Genomic DNA, 26,173 nt, shown 5'->3' on the forward strand with positions numbered 1-26,173 from the left:
CAAAATTAGAGGTGCTTATTACAACTATTCTAAATACTGATTAAATAAACACTATGTGGTACAGTCTGGGGAATGATGTAACTGTAGGTTTGTCTCCCAACATCAGAAATGCTAGAGTAGTTGGAACAGAAAATAAAGAGGTCTTAAGTTAGCTATTATACAGGTTGTCACACTAAGGTGGGTTGTTTTGGAATTCGGAAACCATGGATACATTTCAATCCCAATTGTGCATGCACTTCAACAGCAGATCCTGAAGCAGATCCAGCTTTTCAGTTCACGGTATCTCTCTAACACTGCAGTTGTGAAGAGAGCTGGTACCACTGCAAACCATCAAGCTGTTTTGCAAAATACACTGCCAGGCATTTTTTTTTTGAAGCTAAGAACAAAAGAAAGAGATCACATTTAAATCTTAACGGTTTTGTAAACCGCTGTAAATGTCGCAGCATTTAATGGTGTCTAGCTGAAGTGGAAGTTTAAAGCCGAGCAATGGAGGATGCTTGAGCAAACTGTTTCACTTTAATTATGCCTGATGCACATCTCCAGGCACGTTTCACACTTACATGAATACACTAGATAATGAGTATAGATAACAAGCATACAGAGATGCAAAACAGAGAAAGATCAATCGTTTAACTGATAAAAGTCCACCACTAGTTTGGCTGCGAAATGATTACTCTTAAGACATTAACCAGATATGTTGGGTTGATGCAAGAAAGCAGAGTAGAAATTGTGCTCATTTATACAATTTGTGCTACGTATGAATATTAGTGGTCAGATTGCATTACCTCTTTTTTTTTTTTTTTTAAGCATACCAAATTTTTTTTGGTGAGCTGCAAAGATAATGTCATGAAAATATCTTTCAAATATCAATAAACCTATGTGTTGACAAATATTACACCAGTCAATGAAGTATAAAGAAGTCACACAAAAAAGATTACACTCAAACATAATAAAATACGGTGTTTGAATGCAAGATTATTTTGTTCTCCATACTTTAATCATCTGTACCCAAGTTAGACTGAGCTGGGGTCAGAAAGGAGCCTTAGGCCCACTATAAAAAGTCCCATTTTACAGAAATTATTCCTTTAAAATGAAACCATTTTAAAAATATTTTGGAAATCAAATCTCATTTTATCTAGAAGACACATTTGCTTTTCCCAAAGAAATGCCCCAAGCGAAATCCATTTCTCCATTGTGAAGTACCATGAAAATGATAAGTCATACTTATTAGCATAAAGTCATGCTTCATTTTCTCCCCCCTCCCCCTTTTGGGAGGAGTTTGACGGAAGAGAAATAATCTTAAGGACCAAAGCCAATATAGCCCCCCACCGCATTTCCCAAAACTGAAAATGTGACTACACTATTTCTGTGGCCTACGTCAGAAGAAATTGGTCAAAACAGAAAAACTTACCCTGAACTGAATTGTAGCTCATTACCAAGCACATATCAAAGTTGCCCTCAACCAGAATAACTTTCATGGTGGTACTTCATTTCAATAAACCTTAATTGCATAACTTAGGAACCCAGGCAGAAAGAAAAAAAATCAGGAGGGGGAAAAATTCTTCCATTCCTAACACAACTTTCATAAGCATAGCATTTAGATAATAATCCATGTAATCAATGGATGGGCAAAACTTGAAGAACATACTATAACTGCTCCGTACAATGATTCTTCAAAAATTATATTTCAAAAACAAAACCTGAAGACTTGTAAAAACATTCTTTTCACATAATATTTATATAATGAAAATCCACTTTCTTAAGAGACAGGCATCAGACATCAACTTCAACAGCCGATTCACCGACAGTAGACATCTCTTAACACTTACTAACTTTTCCAATAGAAAGATTCCTTGCCTTTATTTGGTTAGCCCAAGTCTTATCTTAGCAAATCTCCATATACCTAAAAGCACAATCATTTTTAGTGAGCTCCACATAACCATTCCTCCTTCCAGGATTACAGTAGCCTTTACCACAACTTACTATTTTTGCATATCCACACGGCAGCAAACACCAGCTAGGAAGTGTTAGATCATCTCTCAATCTGGTCAGCTTCTCTAAAATTTGTCCACTTGCTTGATTCAGGCACCTTTCAGAGGAATCCAAACTTGTACAAAGAATTGAATCTCTAAATATCAAAACTAATCACTACAATAAATCTATAATTAACCCTTGCTGTTCCAACATTCAATATCCTCTACAAAAATCTCTCTCAGGTTTTCTTTCTTCAAATACATCTCTTTTATTACCTTGCCCTACCTGGATTCCAGATATACTGAACCTCAGTCTTTATAGTAGTTTTGGTAATCAACAAAACACCCATCATTTAATCTCTCATCCTTCTCCATTTCAACACTTTTCTTTGTGCATTCCTTGCTTCCACCAGCTTTCACTTCAGCTGGTCCATCCTATCTCTATCATATTCTGCCTACAGTATCTTTAAGTCATTTCACCTCAGTCACTTCAACCATAATCCTTTTACAAGTTCCCAACCTCTCGCTCATGAGCTTGCCAGCCCGGCTTTTATGTATCGCTCCATTTAACATGTTGGTCAATTACCCTGTGCTAATTTAGGAGTGCTCTTACATATTCAAGTCAAAATGATCCTAATACTATCTTTCAACTTAACAAATTTTCCATTTCTCAGATTCTTTATTGTCAACAACGCAAACATTCATTTTTCAGTATTAGTGATGGTTTTATTTACGTTTGTACACCTTACTAGGGGCAGTCTACAGATTACTTAGAGCGTTTCAACCTTGTCTCTCTTACTGGAAAGGAGGGGAAAAAAATAAAATGATTAAAATGCCAACTACAGATTTTAGGGCTTGAAACCATAATTGAGCAGCAAATGTTCAGTTACTTATTTTCACAATATCATCTTTGACATCTAGCAGTCTTCAAATCTCTTTGGGGGCTAGTTCATCACCTATACTCTGCTTTTTTTGGTACTGATCTGTTTATCTCGGGGGTGGGGTGGGGGGTATGGCTTTCTTCTACCACAATTTGGTGTGAAAACCATACTAAACACTGAATTCAAAAACACTGTCTCAGTGTGCAAATGCATGACCATTTTCTGTCACCACATGTCCAGCTAGCAGCACAATAGTAACATAACCCTACAGCACACATTAAACTTCTATTTTTAGGGTGGCAAATATCCTGTTACAATTCTATTAGTTAAATAAATATCTCGATTTCTTTAACATTAAAAAAAATCTTAATAACCAAAGCCATCATATGCTGGGCTTTTAAAAAAAAAAAAAAAAGATTGCTGTAAAGCATATGAGATTAAAGTGTCAGGGAGAGTACATTGAGTCTACATAAAGCAATGCAATTAGGGCTCTAGCAAAAGTCTGCATGCATTCTTTACTGAACTCTACCTTAGGTATTTTACAAATGCAGACTTTCTGCACAACTGTTTATAAATACAGTATACTGTACACTTGGAGTACATGGAGTACAGGCAGGCTGGAGTTGAAGCAGAGGATTGAACCAACAGCCTTGCAGTTTTCAGACCCACGCCTTAGTGATTTGGCTGTACTTGTTACCTGCTAACATTTCAGGGCTGATAATTAGATAATTGATATGCTTGTAAAGAGAGGTCATTTGTAACATTCTGCCAAAGTATTGCCTTTTAATAAAAATCTTTGCAGAATTCCTTTTCATTGAAGATGCATGTGATGAGTGGAGATGAAATCTCAAAATAATTTAAACTGTTAAAAGTGAATCAAACAATGAAGTCTTCTATTGGGCTTTTAAAACTTTTCTTTCTTTGTAACTTGAAAATAAATTGGGAGTAAAATATGACATTTGCAATATATGTAAACAATCTTTTGTAACAGGTAAAGACAGGGTATAGAAATACTAAAGATGTATGAATTACAGCACACTGTTTTTAATGTTAAGTGTTCTTGCATCTCATTGAAATCTAAATATGTGCTAATTTACAAGCACTGTCTGATAAAGACAGATGATAAACCAAGCAAAAGTACAGCAAGCTTAACATATTTTACATTCAAGTTTAAATTTTCTTGAAAGTTGAAAAATTAATTTTGATGTGAAAGATTGACTGCAGCCCCATTCAGGGTTAGCCGATCCTGTGGTAAGTTATACAATATGAGAAACTAGAGTACAGTGAGAACAAATGCATGATAGTACATTGTCTTTTCTCTCCATAAGATGTGCAGCACAGAGTAAAGCTTTATAGTGAGAGCACAACAGACAGATCACACAACTGAGGGAACCAGCCCATTACTTATAGCTTTCTAAAGGCTGTAGTCCTTAAATAAGGGAAGATCACAGGTTCAAATCATATTTAAAATTTTTATGCTGCATGAAAATGTCAAGAAATATTAAAAAGTGCAACAACAGGAAAAGGTTAAATATAATAAACAATGCTTAAATAAAAATCCATTTAATCAATTTAGTGATTTGCACAATATATTGATAAGTGCAAGGCAGATGACAATTTACCACATTCACTACTCCTTGCTAATAGCAGCGCTAATAAACATTTTCTCTTCACTTTTTTGCTTTTGCTTATAGAGATACTTTACCACAGAATATGTAATCATCCGGACATTGTAAAACAGAATTTAGCAAATATTTCAAATATGCTGTAGCACAAGCAACCCTACAGTATCAATGTGGAAGTCCACCAACTTAAGCCAAAGTAGGGAAAGCCAATAAGTGCAACATCTGTGGTCTTTGACATGTTGTGGTAAATAAGTGGTCTAGGGATGTTTCCTTCATTTAGGGTACTTTCTCAGTTATCAATTTTCAGCTTTTCCTTGTACACGCTGTTAACTAACTAAATAGGATACCTGTAATTGTTACTGAAATTTTAGAAACCGAGTCAAGATAACCAACAGCTTTTACTGAGTGAATTATACAAAACACAAAATAAATGACAATGGAGAAACAAAAAAATTTGTGCCATATGTTTTGACATTGTATCTATGTAACATCCCAGGTCTTGTGCACTTATCCATCAGTAAGATTTTTCTTCACCCCATAGCCAGAAAAAAAAAATCAAACAACAAAAACGAAACGAAAACTATTTAAGCATAAAAGCATATAAACAAATCGAACAAAAGCATTCTTTAATGAAATTGGTCTGTCTGCATGTATATAGTACAACTCCACCTATTTGCTCGTAATGTAATGAAAACAGAGTTAAACTACATAACACTATGTACATGCTGACTCAGATGGTTCCAGCATGCTTTTCACCTTTCCACAGGACACAATGCCCAATGAGGCATGACATTATCCCTTAAACTCACTCTTACCTGTTGTATTTATCCAGGACTGGACACTTGGAAACACTCTACATTCTGTTTTTCACAATTAAGGGTTGGGCATGAATACAATGATCCTTACCTACAAGCAATGGAATTACTAACTGCCAATGATGAATTTACAGAGTCTCAGAATTTTAATTATGGGTAAATGTTTTAAGATTAAAACAAACAATGCAGTGGTAAACAGCCTATACTGCAGCATTTTATCATAATTCAAAACTGTACACAACTTATTTTCTTTGGTTTTAAATGAGCTACGCTTTTAAGACTGCAGAGGAATAATAAAGGATAGAAAAAATACAACTCCACTTAATACAGCAAAATATCTAGCTCTGTCTGCCCTTCACCCTTTTAGTAATACTGCACAACTCCTCCTACCTGCTCAAGAGACTGAGACTAAAGGATGACACAAACACACCTGACTTGACAAAGTGTGATTTGTTTAAAGCAGAAATATCAATACTTGTTCAAATGCTTTGCTTTGACTTACTCACAACTGGCAAAAGTTCTAAAGTTCTATACCAGAAACAATTTGATATTGACCAGCTTAAAAACTGGTAGAATTTACCATTATGCATGGAAAAAGTTAAAATGGAAATACAGAGCACTTCTTTATTCAAAAGAGTTGTGGGAATTTAGAACAAACTGAGTCACTAAGTGGAAGCAGAAATCTGGACAACCTTTAAGGAATAACTGGATGAGTTATTGGGACAGCTTAGATACTAGCTAATCAAATAAGGCAGATGGACTGAATAGTCTCCCCTCCTTTGTTACACTTTTTATGTCTCTTTATTTTGGTTTGTTCAGAGATAAAGAAACTTTCTTGATTGAATCTTCTACTTCAGGAGTTACACATCAGCCAGTGACAGTCTTCCTTTGATCAGGGTCCACAGTTCAGCTTATAGAAGCCAATTGTGACATTTAAAATCATGCTTAGGCCATGCTGTTTAGCAGAGCACTGCACAAGAGTTCATATGAAACTTTCAGGGGCTCTTCAGCTGTCAACTGTCTTGGATCACTTGTTTGCAATTTGAGGATTTCCACACAGAAATAAATGCTTTGAAACTGTTCATAAAAACTTTGTAAACAACAACATTCAGGAGAGTCTCATTAAAACTACCTGAAAAACTAGCTTGGATTTATTCAAATTAAAAAGACAAATATATACAATCTGGCCATGCCCAATGGGACTACGATTATTTATTATGGCCACCCTAATAAAAGTATTGCTCTTGGCTGTATGCATCACAATCCAGTGCCAGAAGACAATAGTTATCCTGTTCTGCTGGACAAGCTCTTCATGGATTTCCAAAGAAGACCGAGCCAGAGAGGTAAGAAGGTGGTTACCCAACTAACTTTTGTGTTTGCTGCCCATAACAGGTTACAAATAAGCTAGCTATTTAACATTATACAATTCACTTTGAATGAAATGTTTAAAACTTAACACATTAGGGTTAATTTTTTTTTTTATATTTAGTGTGGAGAAACTGTCATTGAATGTATTGTGCATTTACCAAAAATCTGTAAGATTAACCTACAAGCTATGGGATGTCTGATCAAATCAAATTATCAAATTCAGTTTGAAATAAGCAGTCACTGAAGATGTATAGAACTTAAAAGGGTAAATGTTTGACTAATATTCCACAGAGGCATTTAGAGAAGACATGACTGAATTCCAAGTCAGTTATGGCAGGTAAGACTGAATTCAAAGGGTGATGCCTAAGCCACACTACTTAGAAAAGAACCGTCACCAATGATAAAATATTCTCTGTTTAACTAGACATGAATAAGCAGTACTCTTTTAGTGCACGTCAACAGCTGATTGTTACATCTCAGCTTTACTCAAACCTTCTTTCCATTGCCAAAAGAAATATTTCCAAAGTCTACCTTTCAATCTCTGATACAGAAATGCTGGCCTCCCAAGTCATTAAACATCAGCTCGTTTTTTGCAGTTTCCTTCTCGACAGCTTTGCAGTCCCAAGCACTGTTAAGATCACATCATGTTCTGACGTGGTCCTGTCTAATAAACTGATCTAGCTATAATGACTGAAGATTAGCTATATTCAGAACATCTCTACTGATGTAGAAGAATGCACACGATACAGAGCTTCACACAGAGTGGCCCGTCTTATACGCTCTGTGCAGTACCATCCATGTGGATGTTCACGAAATGTCCATTTACAGTACAAAACTACATACGACTTTACTTGTGCAATCTAGCGTGGACTGTAACACACTAGTAAAAAGCAGCAAACCAAATATTTTAAGGAAATGAAAATAACATGCACAAATTAAAGAATCTGAATTTTACACAGTGCTGTCATTAACAACTTAAATAACAATATGACATGTTTAAAATATTTACAAGATATGTAAACTTAATATGAATACCATGGTCAAAAAATCAGTAACATCCAACAATTTAAGAAAAAAACAAAAAAACAAAACACACCATGTACTTCAGTAATTTACATACCACTAGTGAGAAAGTGCAGAAACAAAGCAATAGCTGAACTTTTTCTCTCTTTCAAACACAATATTGTGCATTATGCTGTACTATTAGTTATTTCTTTTAAATCCAGAAAGTTTTAGGTTAAGAGGTAGTATTTGGATTTTAAAGAATCTTCAGCAAAGTTTTACATTTTCAATTACTGCACTAATGAATTCCACATGGACAAACTACAGACATACAGAAAGACTAAAGCCATGGTGGAGGCAAACCTTATAATGTAAGGCAAATACTTTAAAAGCTATCAGCCAGGCCCAAATCAGCCTTAATAGACCATTACCCTCATGGACTAACAATCCAAGTAATATATCACTTGGGCTAGTCTAATTTATCTCATCCAGGAGCCAAGACAAATGAAAATCACATTTTTTCCACTCAGGCAAAAGGTAAGGTACAGGAGGATGGTGGTATCCGGCCGTTGAATCACTGAACCGATGAGTGTGAAAATACCGGGAGTGAAATGCTTAGAGGCAAAAAGATAGGAAATATTGAACACTTTACAGGAAATGGCATCCCAAAACAGAGAATGTTTTTTTAATTCCACAGGTAGTTGGCCCAATCCACAGTAGTTTATGTAGTCCAGTGGTTCCCAAACTCCGACCTGGGGAACCACTGTGGCTGCAGGTTTGTTATACCCAACTTCTGTTTTAAATTGGAGTCCTAGCCTATTGAAGCAGGTTATTTGGCAGTTTAAGTTTTAGGTTCAACATAGAAATTTCTAATCTAGTGGGAATAATTAGGTTTTTTTTGTTATTTTACTTGGGTTGTGAGATTTTTATCATAAACATGATTTCTCTCTGCTTTTCTGAGTGTTCTGCTTATTTAACTCATTATTTGTTTTACCAATGAGCACTTTGGTGGGTTTATAGCAGAAGTAGTTGCAGCCTTGTTTTCCTGGGTATCTATTCTGCTAGTGGAAACTACACAAAAAAAGCACAAATTAATAGGAAAACAAAAAAGAGCTAAGTATTTAAAGCTTTAGCAAAAAAAGAAATATTCTAAATGTCTGAAATGTAAAAATCCACCATCAGTAAAGCACAGCAGTGGAAGTGTGAACAAGATATTTAAAAAATTAATATTTAAATGAGATCAATCATAGTTAAAATGGCGGACTGATTGTGAAACTGATTGTAACAAAAACCTGAAGCCAAACTGGGTCAGAGTTTGGGAACCACTGGTGTAGACCATTGGTCTAACACTTAGATTTAAGTGCAGAAGTGCCATCTACATAATTATTTGGTACTGCAGTCCAAAATTCCTATATCACATCACTCGTGACACACTCACTCAAATTATGTCATTCTCGACATATCCATTCCAAGAGGTTTGTGACATGTACTAATAAGATGCATTACATTTTATATTCCAACAGGTGGCATATACAGCACACACCACAACCTAATAACCACAGGAGTCTTAAAATGAGGTCCTGAATGCCCTCTTTATAGTTTGTAATGATTTTTTATATACTTTTTTTTTTTTCTTGCTCATATTTGGCTACATTAATAAAGATCACCAAAATGTTTAAAGGACTCAAACAAAATTGTCTTCCCCACTATTATCCACCATAACAAATGGTATAAGTGTATGTGCATTGCCCGATTGTTATGTCTGTCATTCCAACAGATGGTGCATCACAAACATCTGTAGTAATATAATGCACGGCATTTGTCAAACTTTTACTGCTTTTACAAATCCCATGAAATATGTTTTATTACTTCATGCATTACAAAATACATTCAATAGATAGTGCACTGCAAACGTTAACACTGTGGTCTTTGTTGATATCACCCCATCATAGCACAGCCAGGTATCTACTGTCATACAGCATAGCTAGTTCTTTTATGTTTTCTGTATATTTTTCTATTTAAATTTTACTTTAAGTTCAAGTGTGTTTGTCTGTTGCCTCAATTATATGGCATAATAGACATACTCCTGTTTGCAATGAAAAATGAAAAGCATTACAACAGATGGCACACTGCAATTGGTAATGCTGACAACTGATAAAAGCAGAAGTTGGGGATGGACACAAGAAAATACCCAAGACAAATGGAGGGCAGTTAAATCTATTGGTAAAAAATGGAAAAAGTATGCGACAGTTAAAAATCTGTTAGAGCAAGCCATCCACAAAAATTGAGTGATTGTGCAAGAAGATAATTAGTTCGACAGTCCACCAAATGACCCATCAAAACTCTGAAGGAGCTACAAGATACACTGAGATTGGAGTGACTGAAGTCAACAACTGCTGCCCAGGTGCTTCATCAATTATAGCTTTATGGGAGATGGACAAATGAGAAAGAATACGAACCTGACAAACTCTAGCAGGGATGTCACAAGGCACATGGGAGAGACCAAGGTCTGGAGGAAGAAAGTTCTATTGTCTTATGAAACAAAAAAAAAAGCTATTTGGCGATCAGACTAAACGCTGTGTTTTATGTAACGTGCAGTGTAACATACCACCCCGACTGTGAAGCATGGTGGAGGCAGCATAATGCTGTGGGGGTGCTTCTCCGCAGCAGGCTGTAATAAGCCTGTGAGAATAAAACAAATGCAGCAAAATACAGGGAAATCCTGGACGAAAACCTAATGGAGTCTGCAAGAAACCTGGACCTTGGGAGGGAGCGGATTTGTTTTCCAGCAAGACAGCAATACCAAACATAAAGCCAAAGTTACACAAGAATGACTTCAAAAAAATAATGTTAATGTCCTGCAGTGGCCAAATCAAGAATTCAGTTCTCAGTCCAATGGAGAATTTGTGGACAGACAAGAAAATTGAGCTTGTGCAGTTTTGCAAATCAGAATGGAGAAAAATTGAAGTGCCCAAATGTGCAAAGTTGACAGAGACCTGTCCACATAGACTGAGGCCGTTATGGCTGTCAAAAGGTACATCAATTAAATATTGACTGGGGGTTTGGGTTACTTCTGTGATCAATTATTTTGTGTTATATTTATAGTTTATTTAGACCATTTTGCAATAACTGTTTTCATTTTGACATTGAGACTTTCTGTTGGTCAGTTTCAAAAAAGACAAATTGAATCCACTGTGATGTATAACTATCAAATCCTCCATAGACGGTGAAAACTTTTTATATGCACGGCCTTTTACAGAAAGGTGTGTAACAAAGCACAGTATTAAATAAATACAGCTGCCAAGTGCAGCATGGGGACAAACAAATTTAGGCTCTTTGAGAAACTGAAATACATGATCAGCAGAGGGAGTACATTGTTGAATAAGCGTGACTTGGTTGGGGGTGGGAGACAAGTCATCAAACTGAATGAATGAATGAATTGATTAGACAAAAACAAAAGCTGCAAAATGCTTCTGAGGAGTTTACAAGCGGGTATGAGAAGGAAGAAAGTTACACTAACTCAAGCCTTACCATCTACATAAAACAGATGTTGCAAAAAAAAATAAAAAAAAAATACTACAAATCATTCCCCACCCAACACTACACAAAGCAGACCGCACAAAGCAAAAAAAAAAAAGCAACTCAGCCTGCTCCCTGTTATATGGCTTTACTTTGCAGCTTTGCTGCACAGCAGGTGCTCTTGTGGTTTAGCTGAGTTGAGCTCAGACTGTCTAAAGTACAGCTACCTGAATGCTTCCCTTTACCAATGCTCCAGCTACACAAAACCTCAGATAACATAAAGCACAGGTACAGTGGTTTGACTTGCAACACATCACAGCAGTAGAGCGCGAGGCCCAGTGCAGCTGGCTAAGAGGGTGCACCTTATAAACATAACCTACTCTAGAGGAAGGAGGTGTCAACTTTTCATACATTTAGCAAAACATCCCATTACAGTGTGGTGTACATAAAAAACAACCTCTTGTATAGAAGCAAAAAACAATCTTATTATGAAACTTTTAATAACTGTTTTAAGATTTAACCTTAAAGAACAAATCCAGAACCTCAAGAACCAAGCACTGACAACAGCAAAAACACCACCTTTGAAACGGAAAGCTTCTACTATCCAACATACTCCTTCAAGGAAAATTAAATAATGGTGCACTTATTCTTTTAAATGTACAAACTGCACCAATGAATCTCTGCAAAACGTTTGATGCCATTCAATAAAAATCAACAGAAACAACTTTAAATAAAGAGCATGAAACAATTTAGAAAACATACATGACTGCACAAGCACAGTTAAAATGTTTGCTGGCAGCATATTATACGTATTTAAAACAGGCATACTAAAAAAATGTTATAGCAGAGATAAACATCTGTTGCAGAATCAAGTAGAGTATCTACAATAGACAACTAGAGAGAACACTGCCAAAGAGTTTCATCATGTTCACTTTGGTCTGAATGAAACAGGCCAACAAACCAGAGGAGGAAGAGGCATTTAGTATTTACATACACCAGCCAATGGGTTGAACTGATAGACAAGCCATTAAAAAACCTAACAAGAACTAAGCCATTAACTAACTGAACAATGGATGAACCATTAAATACAGTGCTACAGTTCATACATGCAGGAGTAAAGAATTTTCTGAATAGTTAAATATAATATTACTTAAAACCAACTATTTAAAATGTGTGTGGTGGAAATGTTTAAGAGAATTACACTTTAACAACTCTAAACTAAAAACAATTTTTTTGCGAAGATGAATAAACTGACTTCCTCCAAGGACAACCAAATTTTACTCAAATACCCCTAGCAAAATGGTAGGCCAGAGTCCACTTAAAAAGGCAAAATAGAAAGACTGATAAACAATAAATGAGGAATTCAAACTCTAAAACTACCACAACTTGTATAAACAATGACTTAAAATAAGTTTAGTATGTACAGTAGGTTTAAAATATTAAGGCAAAAGGAGTGCAGGTCAGAAATGCCAGTTAATTTGGACACTCCACTATGACAAATGGCTTTGAATCCCCCACAAAACACTCCATTTTTCCTGAAAGAGAAGCTGTTCTCTCCCTGTGCAAGACTAGAAGCTCTAAAACAGGGACAACTGCTTATTCATGAGCAGCTCAACAGTAGCCTAATCTCTTTTTTGAATAGAATATTCCCAATTCAGACCTCTTCATTAATTCACATTACTGGCTGCTTAAAACCCCTAACCGGGCTCATATGACAAAAGACTGAAACACAGCAGAAGGCTACCACTGACCTCTTTGTAACAGTTTCACCCATAAGGATTATCCATGGAGTATAATAAACAGATGCAATTTTATGGGAACGTGCCAGGGTTCTTACACCAGCTACATATATGACAAGCATAAGAAAGCTTGATTTTTTTTTTTTTTTTTTGAAAAGATAACTAGAATAAATCAGTAACTGTTTAAAAACCGGCAAGACAAATTTAGGCTTTATCCGAGACATACAGTGTGAAAAAATAAAGATGGAATGCAGAATTCTTGAAGTTACAGCAAACTCTCATAACACATGAATTACAGAATAACTTTAAAATCTTGCTGATATACCATGGTATCAACATCAAGGAATAAAACTAAAACTGATCTCTAAATAAATGCACATAAAGGATTTTTAAAAATCTACCTTTGCAAACATTGGTTAATCAGACTGTGAATGTTAAAGGTCTGCCCAAATAAGCCAGTCTGTCCCCATCATAAGGTTTCACAGTTGTTCTTAGCTTCAGACAGAACACTTCACCACAGTAGCATACAAACTAGAGGACCTCCAGACCTTTACAAGTAAATTAGAATAGTTTTCATCAGATTCTCAGAGATGTTCAATTAAATCCAGAGTTGTACCACAAAAGGTGCCTGGAACCAAAAACATTCTGTAATTTTATGTGTGCTAAGAGTTATAAAAAGTACCAACTTTTATCATACTTACAGTATAAAACTGACAAAATGTCCACAGTCATAGATGCCATTCATGTTCTAAATTGTTGTAACGCGTCTCTTAACAAAAACAGCACACATAAAAACTCCATATTATACTTGTATTTTTATTTCTGCACAGATATTGCATGGCTGTTTCAGAAATACAGACTTCATTTTCAGGCACTCATATATAACCCCTCCAGCTGGCTTTAAAGCACAAGCGTCAAGCAAGTTCTTGAAATCTCTTTGATATTGTGATGCAGCTGTTACTATATCTTCCACCAAAATCTGGATTCAGTGTTCAAGACCAACAGTCCAGCCAGTCCATTAATTATAAGCTTAATGACATTCATTTTTTGTATTTCTTTAAAACCATATTTTTTTTCTTTCAACTATCATGCTGCATTCATTGCTTCCAATGTCAACCTTAATAAGAAACTTAAAATCATAGTGAAAAAAAGGTAAATCCAAACAGCAAATTAATATTATGGGATAAGGACATCAGAACTACACTGTCGAACATAAGGAAATCCTGTCATTCAATTAACAGAAGCTATACAGGTGTACCAATGCTGAGCTGTTGTACTAGCTACTCTCTGTTACAGAGCTGCTAACATTTTGATTTTGAATCCTTATCTAAGCTACTTATTCCAAATAAACCTGAGACGCCAAATGCCTAACACCTTCTCAATATCCCAAAAAATTTTGTTATGGGTCCCTTGACAAATGTTAACTATATAAACACATAGTTCTGAAATATACAATTGGAAGTCAAAAAATGCAGCTCAGTTCTAACCCTAGGGTAGCATGGTGGAGCAAAGTTTACTATTTCTGCCTCATAGCTCCAGGAAATTTGTTTCAAAATCTAGCCACTATATGAATAAAGTACACATTCTATTCACGTCTGTATGTGTGTATTTTGTATTGACAATTTTCTCTTCATAAATCAAAGATGTACTCGTACATGCAGCGTATCAGAAGCAACTCCAAATAAACCTGATGCTATTGGATCACGACAACTTACAGATGAATGGATACTTCGAACTTTTAATTTGTGGCCTTACTTACTGCTGCGATTTTAACCGTGGGCCATATTGTTTATCATGTACAGTACTATCAAGTCTTTAAGTAGAACTTGGAAATAAATTAATTTACCACCAACCCTTTTTCTTGCCTGCTTTATTCAGCAGAATGTCACTGAATGTTTTTTAGGCAAAAGTTAGAAATACAGGACTAGACAATCCAAAAGCCACAAACACATACAATTTGCCTTGGTCAATCAAACTAACTCCTTATTTTTGGTCATACACCATATTCTCTTCCTCATCATTACAACATCCAAAACTGTAACTTGACAGAAAATACCAGAACCAACACCAGAGTAAATCATGTTTTCCAAACTTATCAGCTTATGAAAAGGGTTGCCAGTTTTTCTCTCTCTCCTTCCTATCAGACAGAATGTCCTGAACCTGCAAATACCCTGAACTTTTATTAAAAACAATACTTATGTTTATGTTGAAGGCTGAAAAAGGGTAAGCATGCTCAAAATAATACTGAAACAACACTTTATGTAAATTGAGCCAGGAATTGCATAGACAACATATTTTAAGGCACAAATCATTAAATTGTATTCTTTTCTGTAACAGAGCAAAAAGTAAAATGAATTATTTAAAGTTTAGGGAAATACTGAAACATAATATGTTAATTGGTTCAAATTATTTTGTTTTCCCAAATCATTGTGTGTTTACTGTATTTAGCCATTTGAAAAATTAATACTTGCATTTTACCTCAGAAAATGTTGCTACTTACTGTGCACCTGCAATAAATGAACAGTACTATAAAAAAAATTAACTCCGGCCAGGAAAGGCTCTGCCTTCCACAAACCTGACTTGGATTGAGGGGTTTGATATTGTTAAAACATTGCAAAGCAACCAAAGTGTTTTCTGTGCACCTTTAGAGTACACAGACTCACTAATCATCGTCATCACCACCAAAGGCATAATGGCCGTTTTCCAGGTTTACTCAGGATGACCCCCACATCTCTATCCTTTACACTCTGAAGTCATGAGCATCCCTTAGAGTGACCCCCATTCTTTTCATATCATCTGACACCACCTCCAATCATGATTTCGTTCATCTCCCTCCATCTCCATTTTGGTGTAAATCTTCATCTAATTATCCTTTAACCTTCTGTAATTTTGCACATGTGGCTCACAGCCAGTTTCCCCTCAGCAGAACACCTACCACCTTCTCACTACGCCTTTCTCTTAACTCAATATTCATCTTCCTATCTCTCTCTCCTACACGGCACCTGATCTGATTTTTCTTTCTAGCTTTGCTTCATCAACCATGTCTCACTCCCATACTACTTTACACATGGCATTAATAAGTCATCCCCTTCAATGCAAGGGCACTCCTTTAAAAGTCAAACTGGGGTACTACTCCAAAGATTTGTTCTTTGCACCTTTCATACTCACTGTCACTGGTGTACCTGCACCACAAATTGCAGTCAACATATCACCAAAGAAGCAGAACTTCCCTACTTTCTCCAAAACAACTCCATTAAAGATGTATAAATTTACACTTACTGCATTAACATTCTGTACCCTTCACACACACCCCTCAAACATCACACCTGATGCCTTCAGACTTATCTTCATACTGCTACATATTTTATGAACTAATTTTCAACAACCCACACATTACACATCTCATCATACATATACACCCATATATATCCTGTAAACATATTTAGAAAACCACATCAGTGAATCTCTCTATTTTAGATTAATAGGACTGATGAGCATTGTTCTGCTGAAATATATATACATATAAACACACACACTGTATATACATATAGCCTCACCATTTCAAATTTTCAAAGCTGTGAGAAAATCATGCAGTGTATTCTGTAAAAAGTACATGCTGCATCTTGGTTGCTTTATGAAGCATTTATAGGTACAGTGAATTCAAAAAGTCTTCAGATAGATAGATACTTTATTAATCCCAAGGGGAAATTCACATAATCCAGCAGCAGTATACTGATACAAAAAACAATATTAAATTAAATAGTAATAAAAATGAATGTAAAAACAGAAAATAACTGAGTAATGTTAGCATTTACTCCCCCGGATGGAATTGAAGAGTTGCATTGTGTGGAGGAGGAACGATCTCCTCAGTCTGTCAGTGGAGCAAGACAGTGACAAAAGTCTGTCACTGAAGCTACTCCTCTGCCTGGATATGACATTGTTCAGTGGATGAACAGACGTTTTACTGTGGCATTCCAAAGTGTGGTCAGGTGCATCCTGTTTGCTTTAGTTATCTTCAAGATATGTCTAGAACCTGGTGTCCACTTATGGCAAACTGAATTGACTGGATATTGTTTAGAAAGGCACACATCTGTGTATGTAAGGACCCACAAGTCACAATGCATGTCAGGACAAAAAAAAAAAACCCAAGCCATTAAGTCAGAGGAACACTTTGCTAGAACTCCACGATCAAACTGTGGTGTGACATAGACCAGAGCAAGTAGATACAACCATTTCCTAAAGCTTTGACTGTTCCGGGGGAGCACAGTGGCATCAATAGTTGTTAAAAGGAAGAAGTCTTGAATAGCAGGACTCTTCCTAGACTTGGCTGTCCAACCAAACTGAGTAATCGGGCAAGAAAGGCTTCAGTGAAGTACAGTAGCAACAGCATCATGGTATGCCGTGCTTCTCAGCAGCAGGGACAAAGAGACTGGTTGGAGCCGAAGGACAGATGAATGTGAACCTTGGAGAAAACTTACTTTATAGGGCATGCCACCTCAAATTAGGATGACAGTTCACCTTTTCACACACAAAAAAAGGTGGCGTACAGCGAAAAAAGCACTCAGGTCAAGTCTCTAAGTGTCCTTGAGTGGCCAGGCCAAAAGCTCAGACTTAAACCCCAAAGAACACATGTGAAGAGACCTTATATTGGCAGTTTACCAATACTTCCTATCCAATCTAATGGAGCTTGAGAGCATCTGCCAGGAAGAATGGAAAAATGTGCCTGAATCTGGGTGTGCAAAGCTTATGGAGACTTCTTCAAGAAGGCGTTTAAGCAGGAATTGCTACCAATGGGGCTTCTACAAAGTAGTAAATTAAGAGTCAGAATATTTCTATTAAAGAAAGACTTTTGATTTTGCTTTAATTCATAAATTTGCAATTTTTTCTGAAAACATGTCTTTTGCTTTGTCATAATACAAGGGGCGTTCAAAAACTTTCCACACTTTTATATTTTTGTTGGAAAGAGGGAGGAGTATTAATTGGGCATTAAAAAGCTGGAACGACGTCGGGAAAATTACATTGCAAACGAAATATGCAGAAAATTTTACTATGTAGAAAAGTGATGCACTTTTTTTTTTTTTTTAATTCTTAATAGGGTTTAAGAAAAAAAAAAGTGATGAAACTTTTTGAATCCGCTTCTTCTCTTCATTCGTCTGCATCTTTTCGCGTTAAAACTGATTAAGTCAGTGTTTGTCTTGAAATTACTTAAGCCGCCACTTAAGTCTTCAATCTCCCTCAATAATGACTTAAGATATGAAGAGGTTGGGCAAGTGACGGCGAAGGGGGTAGGGATGAGAACAGCGCCTGTACGCATGCGCAGCATGGTCACCCTGCTGGCCGCTGCTGAGAGTTGATTCAACAATAAAATAAAATAAAATAAAAAAAAAAAGGAATAACCTTGGGCGGTCAATCACCACCCCGAACGCGGATAGTAGACGTCATGTAGTATATGTGTATCGGTCAAACGTTTTGCGAGCTACAGGTGATTTAAAATCCTGGACAGACAAACGAACAGCCGCGGTAGCGTATTGTATTGTACTGATGAGCAAAACTGGAAAATGTATCCATTTAAAATTAAATCTACAAAACAATAACACATGCAGAAAGGTAAGGACTCTGAATACTTTCTTTATCCACTGTAGATGTGGAAAATACTTTGACCGGACAAACATTAAGTATCACAAAATTCATGGGTAGGATTCAGTGACCCAAAGAGTCAAGTCAATCTATGATTCGGCCATAGAGAATGTGTAGCTTTGTATTCACAGTTCTGCCAGAACACCTTTAAGAGGGTTTTACCAGGGAAGGAATGCTGTCATATAAAGCTTAGGACTGCTAAAGCAGGTCCGAATCTCAGTCATCACTGCTTCTCTGGCGCTGTGGAAATGAAGACAGGAATAAAAAAAAAAAATGCTGCACCATCAGATGTTCGTGTCACATCAAAGCGTATTTCACAAAGGAGGTTAAAAAAAAAACACAATCAAAAGGCAGTCGCACGTGCGGCCAAACCGTTTCTTTCTTGTGCAAATTGTCTGGAGAGGCCTGCGCATGTTCAACCCAGACGTTAACCGTTTTTTTCCAGCAGTCTCCTATCTGATTAGCGTTGCCCGTGCTGGGTGACAGTTTCGCGAGGGCCTAGTATTATAAAAAAAACAAAAACCTGTAACTTAAGTTAAACTGCCGACTGTTGAGTCTTGTGGTAAGTATGATATAGAAGTAGGCAAGTTCATCTCCCTTTATTTTGCTAAAAGAAGAATCAAAAACAGCTGCACCGAATTTAAACGTCAAGGATTAGAAACACGGAGTTCATTTATTTAATAATTACCGGGTCTCTAAATCCTGTGGTTCAAATGACAGGGGGATTCGGATTACAGAACAGATGAGGTACCCCTTTCTTCAAAAAAAATGTTAAAACTCTTTTCATTTTTTTTTTAACTCACCCCTCGAACTGTGTGCACTGGCAGCACGTCCGGATTAAAAGCCAAAACACTCTTGAAATGTTAAAAATAAAAAACACATGACTGAACCTCCACCAAAGACGACCAGACCTGCGACGGTCTTCGCTTGGCGGACTCGAGACCGGGCGCGTTCCTTACTGGCCCTTGTGCGCGCTCTTTCTGCAGGTAATGCGACTGCGCCAACCTCTGCCGCCCGGTGAGCAGGCTCTTATACACTTATACGCATGCGCACTCAGATTTGTTTGCGCTATTTAGCATTTCTAGCCGGGAAAGCATTTGGAAAGGAAGTGTGAAAAACAAAAACACACTTAAGACGACAGCTGCCCGATTGACAGAGTCCAAAAAAAAAAAAAGGCTTTGTGCAACACGTGCGAAGACAACGCGCCTTCCGGAGGAGCTAAATTAAGCTTCAACTTCCTTTCTGCCGCAGCCGACGACTGTTGAGAAGAAGAGGCGGTGAGAGCAAACGTAGCAGCACTTGCGCCAGCTTAGAGTACTGCGTGGTGCGTCCGCCCTCCTTTACCGAATATGTTTTCATTCATCCAAATGTTTGTTTTTAAAACTTTTATGATAACTGCAAGCAGCTGGAGGTATAAGTCTGGAGCAATGGGTGCAAAGCAGGAACCATCCTGCGGGGGTCGCTAATCCGCCATCGAAAAAATGGTGGACACCCTCACTTGGGTCCACCAAACGGGCTGTCTTTGCTTTACAAGTAGGTAGGGAACTTGAGAAACCCCACTGGGATCAAACTAGAGAAGTTTTAAATTTGTGGCAAGAGATCAAATTACATTTACTTATTTGGCCCACTCCATTATCCCAGGCGTCTTACAACATTTATGATATATAACTGGTTGCGTTTCTTTTGGTTTTCCAGTGGAAGCACAGGCAGGTCAAGTGACTTGCTCAAGGTCACACCGTGTCAGTAGCGGGATCTGAACCCACAACCACAGGCTTTGCAGTCCAAAGCCTTAACCACTACACCACACTATTCCAACATGCTTTTAAAATTGTACTTTACGCCATTTTACAAATGCGGCTTATCTGTGGAATTTGCTTCTGCACATCGCTGCTACATACAGTTTTCCATCAAAAGCAGGGGTGTCACACTCTGGATGTCATTTTTGTTCAGCTGCTAGTCAATAATAAAAAATAAACACTTAAAAGATCAAAGAGAGCCAACATATGACCAGCTAAAACAGGAGCCTCAAAAATTCAACCAATGTCTTCATTAGAAGGTAATTCTTGATGTTTGTGAAACCATTTGGGTTGGTGATGCTCATATATTGGCCACAACAGACATTTTCAAAGCGGTTGATTCCTCCGATCCAACCCCAAGAGGTGTGCTGTCAAAATGTTTTGTGAACCAAAATATCACAGATTTTCACCTGATGGACACACACTGGTGTAAATTGAATCAGGTTAGCTTGTCATGCCGACTCACTTTGCGTATCTTTATTGCTCCATCCTCCATTAATGATAAGTCAAACCAAGTGACAACTTTTATTGGTCAACTGAACAGATTATAATATGCAAGCCTGAGGCAAAATGAAGAAGCTTGCATATTGTAATCTGTTCAGTTAGCCAATAAAGTGTCATTTTGCTTGACTTGTACCGATGTTAGCTATTAACGGATGCCATAACACCCTACTACCATTATGGGAAATAAAAAACACTTGAGTCTTAAAAAGCATTTTAATTACAATTATGTTAAAAAGTGTTTCATCATCAATAGTAATTGGCTGTTAATTATCAAAATGGGTGGAACAAAATCCTGCAGCCCTATAGGATCCGAATTTGACACCTCTGATCTTGGGGCAATAACCCAGAAAGGCTTCCGAGCCTCTAGTTTAATAATTGTTCGTGTTTGCCATCAGCGAGGTGGCAGCACAACTGTATGACATCTCCAGACCTTTCCCATACCCAGCATTTAGGGTAGATTCTGTCTGCCTCACAGAACGCCAGTGACTTGATGACAAACAGTGCTAGCATGTGCCAGCCAGTCCCAAATACAATAAAGTGTAGCATAATCATTTGCAGTTGGTCCAAGTCGAGAGCCACATCAAAGCGGCTACAAAATCCATGAATCAGCAAGTCTGGGGGGCCAGGGCAGCCCCTCTGTAGTCCTGCACAATTACGAGGACTCCCCTAGGAGTTGGTTCCGGTTCTATTTTTTTTGTTAATCACCAAATGAAATATAGCTGGAGTCCACAAGATTTTGAGACAGTGGTGGGGAAGACAAAAAAAAATAAAACGTCAAAAGGTTTGGGGTTGAAGCTGAACCAAATCTTTCAGTACTCCATCCTCAGATGTGCTAGAATTTCATGAAATGAAGCAAATAAGCACATCAAAGAAGAGAATTTCCCCCAAAATTACCAAAGAGATTGGTCCACTGCTTTTCCAAATGGGTGCAGATTTTGGCTTGAGATCACAGATTCTACCCCAAAACTGAACGGCTCATTTGACAGTCTAGCTGCTATTGCTTAAAATAAAAATTGTTAAGTATATGTGCTGTTCTCACAAAATTCTAAAGATGGTATTAGCCGCAAAAGGTGCCATATATAAAAAAAATACATTTATTGACGCGCTTTCAGAGCACAGAACAAGACATTCGTGGTTCTGCTGGCTAAGCAAAGGCACAACGCCAGACGCCTTCAAGGCTCAGCGTTAGGCTGGTGTTAGCCAGCCACTGCTGATTTCTTCCTGCCATGTCAATTCAACATAAACAGAGCACGCTTAAAAGCGGACCGCAGGCAGCGTCCAGCAGCATATTAAAGAGGTAGAGGCTCCTTTGTCTACGCACTGCATGCTATAATTTGAGCTGTCATGATCATTGTTTTCCTTCTTCAAAGGCTTTAAAACAAGACTCAAGTTGCTTCACATTCCTTTTTTCTGGATTAACAAACTCTACCAAGACCCTGTAAGAGTCTTCTCTACTAATTCCTAGGTTTTAAATTCTAGTCCTGGAGCACAGGAATGCATTAGGAAATTTCCACTCTAGTTGATTTACTGACTTTATGTCTTAATTTTCTAATACATCATTAATTATACTTTTAAAAATTTCCTTTATAAAAGTGTAGTCTTTATGTGGTTGACCATTCTAGACATTGTGCATTTGATAGGCAGAGTAAAAGCTGACAATTTGTCTGTAAAAGGAGGCCCAAGACACTAAACAAAAAAAAAATAAAAATTCAAGCTATGGTTTGGAATAAGAAATTGGATCTGAACTCCTATAGACTGCAAGGGTAAATCTGCTCCCCTAATTAAGTCACTTCACATGTCTATGCCCAAGATGAAAGAATACTTTCAGAGCTGTACTGTACCAGAAAAGATTGGATTCACCAACCGAGCAGCCAGATGTAAAGCACATCCATCCTATGTTTTTTATTCCAAAATGAAGAACAGTAGTGGATAAAATTTAAAACATGCATACATTTGAATGTACAGTTAATTTTCTGATCAATTTATTTAATATATTAAACTGCAGGTTTCTTTTTTTTTGTTACAGAACACTTTTGAGGGAAAGCATAATCGCAAAGCAAACAACAGAATTGTACAGTAAGATAAAAATCAACCAATGCCTTGCATGAATAACTGAAGATTTTTACATGACACATGGCAGGGTGGTGTGAGGTCTATGATCACCCTACTGAATAGCACTTTCAAAATATAAATCAACACAGGGAAGTTCCTCTGCCTGACTAGGAACACTGGGATCAAAGGAGCTTCATGGGCAGGTACAAGAAAAGCAGTCTGCACCAGGAATGAGTTTTATCTTCTGCTACATTAGATGACACAAAGGCTGCAATTAGGAGCTCCTGGGCACTGGCTGACACAATTAGGTAAGCATTTTAGTTTTTAAATATATAAACGGAGGAAAGTGACACATCAAGAATATTCAGCAACACACACTCACAACAAACAAACATACACGTGTCTGTGTGTATATTTTAATCAATAAAGAAGTTCAAAACACCTTTTTTCTTTGTTGTATTAAACAATCTATGTCTCTCCCTCTATCATCTTACAAGTACAAACAATAAGATTTTCTGGATTATACACACACACCACAATCTTGTCTTTTGTCAATATTTTGTTAAAATGTACATACAAAAGGCCATACACAGAAACAGTCAAAGTCATGACTTTAAAACAATCTTTAGAGGTAATAATGGATGTAGGTCCTAGAAGTATAAAAATCAGCTGAAGGCACAAGTAAAAAAACACCAGCAGTCTATATCATGGCAAGTGTATAGAGGAGCCTGTGGGGGGGTCTTTGCTTTTTAAATCCGCTATTGATGGTGCATGCCATTTACAAAACTGTAAAAAACAAAATGTTTACATTATACACACACACTATATATTATATATACACACATACACACTATACCAGGGGTCTCCAACTCCAGTCCTGGAGAGCTACGGTGGCTGCAGGTTTTCATTCTAACCCTTTTCTTAATTAGTGATCAAATTTTGCTGCTAATTAACTCTTTTCCTTAATTTTAATTGATGCACAACTTAAGACTCAGGCCCCTTAATTTTTTTTTTTCCTTAATTAGCAACCAAACAATATTAAGACACAAAATGTACCAACCCATGAACAACCACCTGCGTCCATCACACAATAACTGAAAATAAAGAAAGGTGAAGGCCTCAGTAATGTCGATCTGCTCAGGTCCACAAAACATTTTGACAGCCAGCGCTCTTAAAAAAGAAAATCAACAGTTTTGGAAATATCTGCCATGGCAGAATGAGCGCCATTGAATTAAATAACGTGTTTAATTAGCAACGAGAATTGGCTTCAAATTAAGAAAATGAATGAAGTGAATTTGGAGTTTGAGGCCCCAACTCAGTTGCTCAACTGTTGGCTCACTTCATATCAAATTTATGTTTAGGTGCCATTTACGAAAAAAAGAATCAACTCAGCGGTCAGAGTCTCAAGAAATGTCCATTTAAATAAAGGGAAATAGTTAATTAGCAGCAAAAATGGGTCACTAATTAAGAAAAGAGAATGAAAACTTGCAGCCACAGTAGCTCTCCAGGACTGGAGCTGGAGACCCTTACACTATACAAATATATAAAAATCGTATGCTTGCTTACATAAATGGAATTAAATGAAGAAAAAATACAAAACATTTCTTCAGCATACCACCTGGAGTGCTCCAAACAAACTTTACAACACACCTTTATGCCACCCGTGAATAACTTTGGCTGAAGCCATGTGACAGCTACAACAGTCAAGCACACTTCTTCTCACACTTCTGGTCCTTTTCACCCATCGGTGTTACTTCTTTTGACTAAATGTCCTTTTCCCTATACTCTGTTACTCTGGTAGTGTCTGTCCCCTTCTGAGCACAAAACAAAAATTGCCTTTGAGATGTGGCAACTGAAAGGCGATGCCAACATGATAACACCTTGACTGTGCAATGCAGACTTCATGCAGGCCAGTCGTCAAGAATGAACTGATAACGTAGTTTGTATGATTAAGCTAGGAGCGTGCTACGACAGGAGACCTTAGTTTACACACAAATCAGAAATACTTTTCTATTTAGCCTTATATCTCTCTATGTGAGAGATCACATATACACACACACATACACTGTTTAAATGAGCATACCAGAATTTAAAAACAAAAAAGTTATGAATATATGCAGAGGACTTAAATTTTAGCTCAGTTGATGCATTATCCATATTTATCATTTACATGAAGGCATTTTGTAAGTTTGAACACTGCTAAATGTTCTGCTTCAGTCTAATACAAACATTTCATAATAAACATTACCATAAAAAATTAGTTGAATTAAACCTAAAGACTACTTGGACTGAACCAGCCACTTTGCAGCTTATTGGCCAATGCCTGACCACTAGGCCACAGTTTATGCCTACCTACTAATTACAGTATTTATATAATTTAACCATATAGTCATTTCAGCTTCCTTCTTAGTACAGTCTTTTTCAGACTCGTTTCATTAGCTATCACAAAAGGAAGCAGACGCTTTTTTTTTTCCCCAAATCAAAAAAGTATGGTAAAACACATTGACGTTACCTTTTATAACCCCGCTAGAGTTTGACAATTTCTATTTATGTGATGAAACTCAGAGGAAGGGCAAAAAAAACCAAAAAACGTGCATTTTACCCTCTACCTCTAGACTTGTATTTTTGACAGTGAGCAAAGCACACAGCAGCTCTGAAACTAATCTTCCCATCAGCAAGCCGCAAAGGAATGTTTTCCTCATGGTGACCTACAGACATACCTTTTGAAGAAGGGAAAAAAAAAAAAAACGGCACAATCTTCCTGGTTCTTTTTTTAACTTTACTAGAAACAATTATGTTCACAAGAGGGCCTGGGCCTGGCCGTGCGGTCTCAATGTTGACAGAACAGCATTGTCCCAAACAATAGAGAACACCAGCACTTATTAGTCGTGAGATCCTGGTGTGTCTGGGTAATATATTTATATCCCCAATCAAAAAAAAAAATTCCTTCAAACCTTTCGAAATTTTATGCTGCAAATCAGAGAGTCTACTAGCATACAATGAAATTACCCAGATCACATGTAGTAACTATCTGTCAGCTCAGGTTACTGACCCCAGCACATTTCAAAGCATTTTTGTCAGTCTTGCTACCCGGCCTTAACAACAATTTGTTTTAACTCATCTTACTAGGGGGAAAAAAAAATAATCACGCTAGTTTATAATAGCTTAGAAACTTTTGCAGACTCTTCCTTTAACATCATTAAGGCCAGAACTATTAAAATAGAGAACTGCCAAAAGGGGGTAAGCATATTATACAGCTGCC

At 37.0% G+C, this 26,173-nt stretch overlaps 1 protein-coding gene across 5 annotated transcripts in view; it reads right to left on the reverse strand.

The window, feature by feature from the left end:
• lef1 (lymphoid enhancer-binding factor 1) overlaps positions 1–26,173 on the reverse strand; it is a 157,914-nt gene that overhangs the window by 124,186 nt on the left and 7,555 nt on the right. The gene's annotated exons all lie outside the window — the stretch shown is intronic.

This window comes from Polypterus senegalus, chromosome 7, assembly GCF_016835505.1.
Source record: "Polypterus senegalus isolate Bchr_013 chromosome 7, ASM1683550v1, whole genome shotgun sequence".
Classification (NCBI taxonomy): Eukaryota; Metazoa; Chordata; class Cladistia; order Polypteriformes; family Polypteridae; genus Polypterus; species Polypterus senegalus.